This window comes from Leptonychotes weddellii, chromosome 1 (genome assembly GCF_054177405.1).
Source record: "Leptonychotes weddellii isolate Sample4059 chromosome 1, ASM5417740v2, whole genome shotgun sequence".
NCBI lineage: Eukaryota > Metazoa > Chordata > Mammalia > Carnivora > Phocidae > Leptonychotes > Leptonychotes weddellii.
In genome coordinates this window covers 9,102,168-9,112,336 of record NC_138369.1, presented here as the reverse complement: position 1 = coordinate 9,112,336, position 10,169 = coordinate 9,102,168, and the positions used below count along the sequence as shown (strand labels likewise).

The 10,169-nt window shown below is 49.8% G+C and overlaps 1 protein-coding gene across 1 annotated transcript in view; it reads right to left on the bottom strand.

The window, feature by feature from the left end:
- Nucleotides 1-5,844, bottom strand: part of CYP4F22 (cytochrome P450 family 4 subfamily F member 22) — a 28,701-nt gene extending 22,857 nt beyond the window's left edge. Inside the window, exon 1 of the mRNA XM_006736062.2 lies at nucleotides 5,759-5,844. The gene's annotated coding sequence lies outside the window, so the exon portion shown is untranslated. The remainder of the gene's footprint in view (nucleotides 1-5,758) is intronic.
- Between the last annotated feature and the right edge of the window lie 4,325 nt (nucleotides 5,845-10,169).

Here is a 10,169-nt window from a genome sequence, read left to right as displayed (position 1 = left end):
CCTCCCACCCCACCCCCCACTCCAACACTCAGTTTGTTTCCTGCGATTAAGAATTCCTCATATCAGTGAGGTCATATGATACATGTCTTTCTCTGTTTCAGAGTTTTAATTGAAGAAGATGAAAAAGTTCTGCAGATGGATGGTGGTGACAGCTGCACAACAGTGTGAATGTACTTAGTGCCACTGAACTGCACACTTAAAATGGTTAAGATGATAAATGTTATGTGTATTTTACCACAATTAAAAATCTTTTTTCAAATTTTTTAAAAGATTTATTTATTTATTGGGTGGGAGGGGCACAGGGAGAGGGGCGAGAGAATCCCAAGCAGACTCTGCCCTGAGCGTGGAGCCCAATGCGGGGGCCCGATCCCATAACCCTGAGATCATGACCTGAACTGACACCAAGAGTTGGCCACTTAACTGACTGAGCCACCCAGGCACCCCAAAAAATCTTTTTAAAAAGACAGACTGCCTGGTGTAGACGATATGCCCTCTGGAAGGCCCGGTTAGGGGTGGGGGTGGGGAGCAAATAACCTCCCAAAATGAATCAGAGAGAGCTCCAAGTCACAAGTCCCAGGCAGAAGGTTCTGGGCAGCTCCAGGTGACATGCTCTCCAGGGAGCAGCTGTGGATATTTGTTTCTTTACCAATTTAATAGTGGGTAATGATTCTCCCCCAGCAATGCCAAGGAAGGCAGCTAGTGATTATGATTCAGAATTGTGACCTTCCTCTAAATACTCTCACATGCCAGGCCTCTTACCAAGTGTTCTACCTGCATTTCTTCGTCATTCAGCTGGCAAATCGTGTTTGAACCCCTCCTACGTGTGTGACTCTGTTCTGGGCATGGGGATGTAATGGCGAGCAGGACACACATGGTCCCAGCCCTTAAGACAGGTGGCCACCAAGAGACATGATAGAACACCATGTAAACACTACATGTCTTGATGGAGGTAAAGCAGGGATGGGGGAGGCTGAATATGGGCCCCCCCAAAGGTATCAGTTCTCTGGAACCTGAGAATGAGACTTTTTATGGCAAAGTCTTTGCAGATGGGACTAAGTTAAGGGTCTAGAGTAGCCTGGGTTGTCTAGGTTGGTCCCAGCTGGAATCTCAGTTGTCCTTATAAGACAGAGGCAGAGGGATGGGGGCACCTGGGTGGCTCAGTTGGTTAAGCATCCAACTCTTGATTTTCGCTCAGGTCCTGATCTCAGGGTCAGACTCTGCTCCAAGCAGAAAGAGCACACACTACAGATCCCCAACTGGTTGTCACCCTGACAGCCTCCATCTTCTCATCTACAAAATGGTAACAAGGCAAGAAGTCCTGATGCTCATGGGAGGAGCTCAATAAATTGGGGACCTTAAGTCCTCTACTTTCTGTAGCTGGGTTCCTCTTGACCCCCTCCAAACAAGTGTTTGCCAAGCCCCCCCCCAAAAAGTGTTACAAAAAGTTTTGAGGTGGTGCAGCCGCTTTGAGAAGTAGGTTGGCAGTTCCTCAAAAAGTTAAACATAGAATTGGCAGTTCCAAGGGCTGCCTGGGTGGCTCAGTCGGTTAAGCATCTGCCTTCGGCTCAGGTCATGATGTTGGGGTCCTGGGATCGAGCCCCATATTGGGCTCCCTGCTCATGGGGAGTCTACTTCTCCCTCTCCCTCTGCCTCTCCACCCCTGCTGGTGCTCTCTCTCTCTCTCAAATAAATAAAACTTAAAAAAAAAAAAAAAGAATTGGCAGTTCCTCTCCTAGGTATATAGTCAAAAGAATGGAAAACGTACTCTGATACTTGTATATGAATATGAATAGCTGCACTATTCAGAATAGCCAAAAGGTGGAACAATGCAGAGGTCCATCAACAAATGAATGGATGAGTATCATGTGGTATATTTGTGCAATGGAATATTACTCGGCCATGAAAAGGAATGAGGTCCTGATACATGATACAACATAAATGAACCTCATAAACATTATGCTGAGCGAAAGAAGCCAGATACAAAAGGCTTATAGTGTCTGATCCCATTTATATGAAATGTCCAGAACAGGCAAATCCAGAGAGACAGCAAGCAGACTGGTGGTTGCCAGGGGCTGGTGGGGGGTGGGGGGATGGGAAGGGAGGGACTGCTACCAGGGACAGGATCTCCTTTTGGGGAGAGGAAAATGTTTTGGAGCTAGATAGAGGTGATGTGATGATTGCACAACACTGTAAATGTGCTAAATGCCACTGAATTGTTCATTTTTAAGTAATTATTTTAGGGGCGCCTGGGTGGCTCAGTTGTTAAGCGTCTGCCTTCAGCTCAGGTCATGATCCCAGCATCCTGGGATCAAGACCCACATCAGGCTTTCTGCTCAGCGGGAAGCCTGCTTCTCCCTCTCCCACTCCCCCTGCTTGTGTTCCCTCTCTCTCTGTCTCTCTGTCAAAATAAATAAATAAAATCTTTTAAAAAATTATTTTATATTAGATAAACTTTGCTTCAATATTTAAAAATGAAAAAAACAAAAAACAAAAAAAAAAACGCTTTGAGGACCCATGAGAAATTTATCATGGTGGTTGTCTCTGGAAGGGGCCTGGAAAAACTAGGGGGCAGGAGTGGAAGGGAAACTTAACTTTCTTTGTCCATCTTTGGGGACTTTTTGATTTTCTATAACATGAGCACATACTGCCCATTCAAAAATGTTTTAATTAAATATAAAGATGAATCAGTTGACTGTACAACCCAAAGAATGAGCTCTAATGTAAACTATGGACTTTAGTTAATCATAATGTGTTCACATTGGTTCATCAACTGTAAGAAATAGATCACCCTAGGGGTGCCTGGGTGGCTCAGTTGGTTAAGGATCCAACTCTTGATTTCGGCTCAGGTCACTATCTTGGGGTTGTAGGATTGAGCCCCACGTCGGGCTCTGCGCTTAGCACAGAGTCTGCTTGAGATTCTCTCTCTCCCTCTCCCCATATCCCCTAAAATAAATTAATAAACAAATAATTTTTTTTAAAAAAAGAAGCATATCACCCTAATGGAAGATGTTAACGGTAGGGGAAATTGTAGGGAGTTGAGGGGTGTTTCGGAACTCTAAACTTTCTGCATAATTTTTCTGTAAGCCTAGAACTGCTCTAAAATATAAAGTCTATTTAAAAGTTAATTAGTTGAGGGGCACCTGGCTGGCTCAGTCTGTAGAGCATATGACTCTTGATCTCAGGGTTGTGAATGTGAGCCCCACATTGGGTGTAGAGATTACTTAAAAAGATTTTTTAAAACTTTTAAAAAAGGGTTAATTAGTTGAAATTAATGAAAAATGAATGAAGATGTTTCAGCTGGGGAGAGGGTGTTCTGGGGGCTCAGACAGCTGTTTTCTTTCTTGATATGGGTGCTGGTGACACGTGTTGGTTCAGTTTGCAAAAACTCCTGAACTGCTCAGTTGTGGAAAGTACACTTTCCTATACCTAATTACACTTCAACTAAAAAAATTAAACATAAAATGAAAGGTTGTTTTGGAACTGCATCATGTTTTAAAATGTGCATTTTTGACTCAAACAAGCCTGGATTCAAATCACAGTCCTGCCCCTCCCCAAGTAAGAAGCCTTGAGTAGGTCTACTCCCCTCCCCCAGCCTCTGTTTGCCAATCTGTGAAATGGGTTAATAATAGCAGGCTGCTACCTCTTAAGGTTGTTTGGGACACTTCAGTGAGATGAGGTTTGGCAGGCAGCACGCAAATTTTAGCCATTATTCCTATTTCCATTATTACTCTTTTATTGGAGGGAGAGAAATGCGAAGCTGACACTCTCAGGATGCTCCAAGAGGCTGGCAAACCCTCTCCTCTGGTGCATCAGACACCAGGCAAGGACACCCAGGGGCCCCACCCTGGCAGAAGTGGCCCCACCAGTCCCGCTGGGGCTGGCATTATCTGAAAACCGAGGTGCCAGCAACTGGCTCAGTGGCCCACGCCCATGGAGCGCTGGTTTGTCAGGTTAGCCTGGCCGCCCGTCGGTGACTTGTCATACAAGGTGTGTGGGCTCCTGAGAAGGAATGCAGGACACAACCGCGCCCCCCCCCCCAGAAACCACATATCTGCCTCTCCTTGAACCGCAAGTCCTGGAGCCCACCGGCAGCCTGGCAGCCAAGCCCCCAACACTGGCTCCACCATTCCACATCCTAGCCCTGCCCCACACTCACTCTGGAAGCCTGTAGTCCAGACAGCCTACCCCCATCCCTGCTCATGGCACCCTCTCTCTTCGCCAAAGGGCTGCCTGACCCCAGGGACTCCCAAACTGCCACGCCCTAGAAGTCTGAGTTGAGAGGGGGCTTACTCCAAATTTCTGGGGTTCTGAGAAAGGACTTCAAAGGGCATTTCTAAGGGCAGAGCCAAATTGGCCAATGGAGGTGGGAAGGAGAGTCTCAGCACAGCTTTGGGCATATTGTAGGTTTTTGCCTGCAGCTTCCTTGGCCCAAAGGAGATCCTGGCAGAAAACTAAGTTTTAAAAAAACACCAGTAATCTAGATCATTCCAGAACTGCAATTTTCTCTGCCCACCATCCCAACCAAGTGTGGCCACAGTCGGACACGAGCCTCGGAAAGGATTCCATAAAGCTCTGCCTCTTAGCTGTGTGACCTCAGGGGAGTGTCTGCACCTTTCTGAGCCTCAATTTCCTCATATGGAAGCCAGGAACTATATTACCCACTTCACAGGGCTTTGATGAAAATGCCACGTTTTTAGTGTGCTCAGCTCGGCGCTTGGCATACAGCAAGCCCTTGATCAAAGGTGCCTCTCATTGCTGTTGAGGCTGCCACCATATTCGTTACTGTTGCCCAGTCATCTGGGATTTGCAGAATGGAGCCCAAGCCTTGCCAGGGAGGAGGGACAGGGTCCCCTTCTCTGTCTGCAGAGTCATCCAAGCCCCTCTGTGGACACCAACCCAGGTCACCACTGGACACCCGCCCAGAGCTAATGTTACCTCTCAGAAACCCAAGCTGGGCTATACAGACAGACTGGGGCCATCAGAAAGTGCACAGGATTTTGGGGTCAGACAGGACTGGTTTGTTCAAATCCCAGCTCCCCCAGTGTCTCCCTGTCTCCCTCCCACCACCAGCCTGAGACTCCCCAGGGGGTGGGCCTCAGCCACCAGGCATGGTCTGGGCTGGCTAGCCACCCCCTGGTCCACGTGGGGACGGCGAGGCCCTGGGACACCAAGGAGCATATATTTCTCCAGGATCCAACAAAAATATCAGCTAGTACCAACTATAGGACTTCACACAACCCTCACTGCCAACTCTGGGGGCCCAAGAGGGCATCTCTCTTCTCATAAAGGAGCATTTGGAGGCTCTGTGCCTACCACGGGTGGGTAGAGGGGCCATGAAGGCAGCCGGATCACAAGCGTAAAAGTCCACGAGTGAGACGATGTGGAGTGACTCCAATCAGCCCTAAGAGGCGGCACAAGGCAGGGCTCGGATCCCCCTGAGCTGTCCTGATGGGGAGGGGGCTCTTCTTGAGGTGCCTTCCCACCACGGATACCCAGAGAGAAGGATACACACAGGACGCCGAGGTGCGCACTGAAAAAACTGCGCTTACACGCCGCGACCGTCGGGGACACGCCCACATCCCCCCCCCCCCCAAGACGGGCGTCCGTGTCCCGCAGCCACCGCTGCGGTCCTGGGGATCCCCGGCCGCCGCGGCGCGCAGACCCTCGCTGGCACACGGCGGGCACCCGCGCCGGGCGCCTCGGGTTACCGCGCAGCGCCGCGGCGGCGCTCGGGTTACGGCCCCCCGCGTGCACTCACCCCGCGGGTCTCGGCCTCTGGCCCTCGGTCTAGATCCGCCCGCACCGCAACCTCAGCTCTGACCGCGCAGTCTGGCTGTCTGGCCCTTTAACCCCGCCCGGCCGAGCCGCGAGGCCCGCCCCCGGCCCGCCCCAGGCCTGACCAGCCCCTGGGCGGGGACCAGGGCTGGGCCCCCAGAGATGGAGAGAACCAGAGACAGAAACGTGGAGGCATGGAGAGCGACAGAGAGGGAAAGGCACAGAGCCGGAGATGGAGAGACTGACAGGTGGAGAGATGGAGAGAAAGACACAGAGACAGCGAAAAAGACTTGTGGAGATGCAAAGACTTGGACACCCAGCAGCCCGACACCATCACATTTCCCTGCTTCTTTGCCCGTGCCTGGCTCCAATTAGTGCCCAGATCCCCCTGTGGCCCACTGCTTAACACTCTCCTCCCACACCAGTACCCCTCAAAGCCCCCACCTCAGGACCTGCTCCCAAGCTTGGAAAGGGGTCCCTAAGCCAGCAACCCTGAGCCCCACGGGGCTCCCAGGAATCCTCAGACTCCATTGGCCCTTGGGAGCCAGCCCTTCTGTTCCCTCTGGATCCAACCCACCCTCCTGGGGCTCTATCACCACCTCGGGCTTCTTCCTCCGGGATGACCTCCAGCCTCAACAAGGAGCACCAGACTCTGGTCCTGCTCCTCCCACCCCACCCACCCACTGTCAGTCAACTTGACCATCCCGCTAGGATGTTGTCCTTGGCCAGTTTATCTGCTCCAGATCGGTCCAGACAGGGTCATCTCCACCCCTGGATGTGAAACAGAGATACCATTCCTGGTTTGGTGGGTGGATGGGTGGATGGGTGGCTGATCTGGGCAAATGGGCAGACAGATGGAAGGATTCACAACTGGCCTTTGGCTCTCCACTGCCTTCCCAGGGCCAAGAGATCTTGTACATTCTAGATACCCAGGAAATAGCTGTCAAAGGAAAAAAAAAAAACAACAAAACAACCCACAGGAAACTAAAGAGATCAAAGGCTCCAGCCATAACTTGTAGGCTCATCTGGAGAAACTAAGGCACATGCTGTAGGCTGAAGGAGAAGCATGACTGGCTGGGGTCAGTCAGGGGCCAGGTCACACACGGAGAAGCCTGAAGCCCTGAGCGTTGCCCTCCTCCCAGTGAGTTCCAAGGCCAAAACCACAGCAAACCATAAAGAAGCCGAAGGAAAGGCAAGGAAGTTCAGAATTTTTTCCCAGAATAATCATTCCAAAGCCATTTGACTGGTCAAAAATAAATTATTGATGCTGTTACAGACTACAGGTGAGCCACCCTTGGCTTTGGGGGCCAACCAGTTGGGAAGTCTAATCTTGGTGCTGGTTAGCCTGGGGGATGGGGCCAAGGGGTGGAGAAGGCCCTGAGCAGTGCTAGGCTCTCAGAGGACAGAGCCAGGGGCCAGACCACATACAAAGCCATGTATCATAGTGGTTAGAGCATGGAAGACTCTGGAAGCAGAGGGTTCAAATGACTCCATCAGCTACTCTCTGTGTACCCACCTCAGAAGACTGCTGTAATGTTTTAGGGGAACAGTGGTCACCCAATGCAATTTTGTCCCCCAGGAGATAATCTGGCAATGTCTAGAGACACTTTGGTCATCACACCTGGATGCTGGGGTACTCCTGGCATCTAGTGGGTAGAGCCAGGGATGCTGCTAAATATCCTACAATGCACACACAGGACGGCCCCTCACAAAAGAGAATGATCCAGCCCCAATGTCAACAACGGTGAGACTGAGAAACCCTGCTTCCAGGTGTAGGGAGCACTTTTGTATTTTAGCATACAGTAAGTGTGCTATTATTAACCACCGTGGAGTTTCCAGTCTTCTGCCTCACCAGCAAATCCTGATTGCCAGCTCCATGCTCTGAATGCCCTAGTTCAGAGAAAGCAGTGGCTTCACAGACCCATCCATGAGCAACCCTCAATCAGGCAAGTCCTGCTTTAGCTGGCTCTGTCTCCCCACGAGACCAAGGTCTCCTTGAGGGTGAGACCCCAGGATCAGCTGGTACAGGGCTAGGCAGTGCTTGGCTCAGAATAAATCCGTCCAGTTGAAAGGACCTGCTGTTGAAAGACCCAAGCATTGTTCTAGGTGTGCTGGGAACATGGCAGAGAATAAAAACAGACCAAATCCTTGCCCTTGTGGGTCTGAGGCTTAAGCGGGGAAAAGAGAAAATAAAGAAACATATCCGGCAGGAATTTTTTACCAGTGAAGGGATGTAACAGGGTTTGGCAACAGGGTAGAGGGGAAGCTGCTATTTGAGTTGGGTGTCAGGTGGCTAGCTGAAACCCGAAACACGAGAATAAATGTAGAGTCACATTGCACACCTTAAATTTTTGTCAATTATACCTTAATGAAGCTGGGGAAGAAAAGATAGGATGAATGAATGAAGAAATGTATTTTCACAAATCTGAACCACACAGAAAATACTCTGGCTGGTTCCCAAAGTCTGATACAAGTGTCCAAAGTCTGATACAAATTAACCTTGTCTGGTAATTTTAAATGGCACATGGAGGAATGTTTTCAATTCATTTTCTATTATATGTATTTATGTTAAATGAGAGATTTGTTTTGACTCAGAGAAGGAAAAAAAATAGATTCACCCTAGACATCAAATCTATAGCCTTATGAATATAATAATAGTTATATGAATTTTGCTTTAAAATAAATAAGGTTTGGGATGCCTGGGTGGCTCAGTCGGTTAAGCATCTGCCTTTGGCTCAGGTCATAATCCTGGGGTCCTGGGATTGAGCCCGGGATTGTGGGTGTTGCTGCTCAGCCGGTAGTCTGCTTCTTCCTCTCCCTTTGCCCCTCCCCCCCGTTTGTGCATGCTCTCTAGCTCAAATAAATAAATAAAATCTTTTTTAAAAATAAAATAAAATAAGGCTTCAAAGGCAGACCACTGAAAGAAAACTATTAAGTAATAAAAAGGTAATACGTAGATGGAGCAAAACTGGTGGCAGATGATTGGGAATGACTAAAATTTCAGTATCAGAAGCCGTCTGTCTGGATTAAGACAAAGATGGAGGGTGAGGCCAAAGAGTCCCAAATTCAAGTTTGGGAACTATTAGGGCACCAATCTCTCCCAAATTCCAGAAAACAAAACACAGAAGAGCTCAAAACTTTGAGGGGATTTTAAAGCCAGTTTAAGACACCCACTTGTCCTGGCAGGTGGTAAACGTGGCTGATGCCTTTATCCCTCTTCCGTTTCAGGAATGTTCTCTCACTGGGTCCTGGGCCATCCATTAGGGTGAGAGGGGGTGGTGTTTCTACGGGAAGAAGAGGCAGTACAAATAATTGAAGCTGTGCTGCTTGGAGGAGGCAGAAGGGAAGGCTACGTGAAGGATGTGACATCTGAGCTAGGACTTGAGGGAGAGGTTGGATTTCAACAGATGCAGGAGAGAGGGTGGGGCTTGGGCACAGAGAAACTTGAGGGTGTGGCTGGGCAGGTGGCTCTCTCTGGCCTTGGGGTGTGAGAGGTGAGGAGGGGTGCAGGAGTGGATGTGAAGGGCCTTGAATTAGACCAAGTGGCTGAGGGTTGATCTGGCAGGCAATGGGGAGCCATGGATGGTGCCTAAGCAGGGGAGGAGCCCCCTTTAATTGGTGTTTTAAAGCACATTGGAGTTTATTGATTTTGTTAGGGATGTGGATTTTTTTTTAAGATTTATTTATTTATTTCAGAGAGAAAGAGAGAGAGTGCATGAGGAGGGGGGAGGAGCAGAGGGAGAAGAGAAGCAGACTCCCTGGGGAGTCTTCCCCTCCCCACGCAGGGCTGGATCCCAGGACCCTGAGGTCATGACCTGAGCTGAAATCAAGAGTCAGATGCTCAACCAACTGAGCCACCCAGACACCGCAGGGATGTGGATTTTTTAGGGATGTGAAGAACATCTGCATTGGTGCCTGGCTGGATGTGGGGTTTCGGGCAGCAGAGGAGGAGAAGAAGAGAGGAGTGGGTGTCAGCTCAGCGTCTCTGCCCTCAGAGAGATGGGGACAGGGAAGGAGAAGCAAGTTGAAGGGCCCAGGGATGAGGAGTCCCTGAGAGTAGGCTTCCTCGCCGTGTTACCTTGGGCAGGTCATGTGGCCACTGTAAGCCACCATCCCTGTACAGATAAAATGGAGGAGATGAGCGCAAGACGAAGTGGTGTTTACAGGGTGCTCGTCCCCATGCTTGGCACAGACCACAGGCTGGACGAACATCAGCACTTCGAGCGTGAGGTTTGATTTGGACAATCCCAGCAGTTCTCAACTGGGGCAGATTATCCCCCTAGGGGACATTTGGCAATGTCCAGAGATACTTTTGCTCGTCACATTGTGGAGGGGAGGATCTATTGGCATCTAGTCAGCAGAGGCCAGGGATGCTGCTAAACATCCTAGAGTGC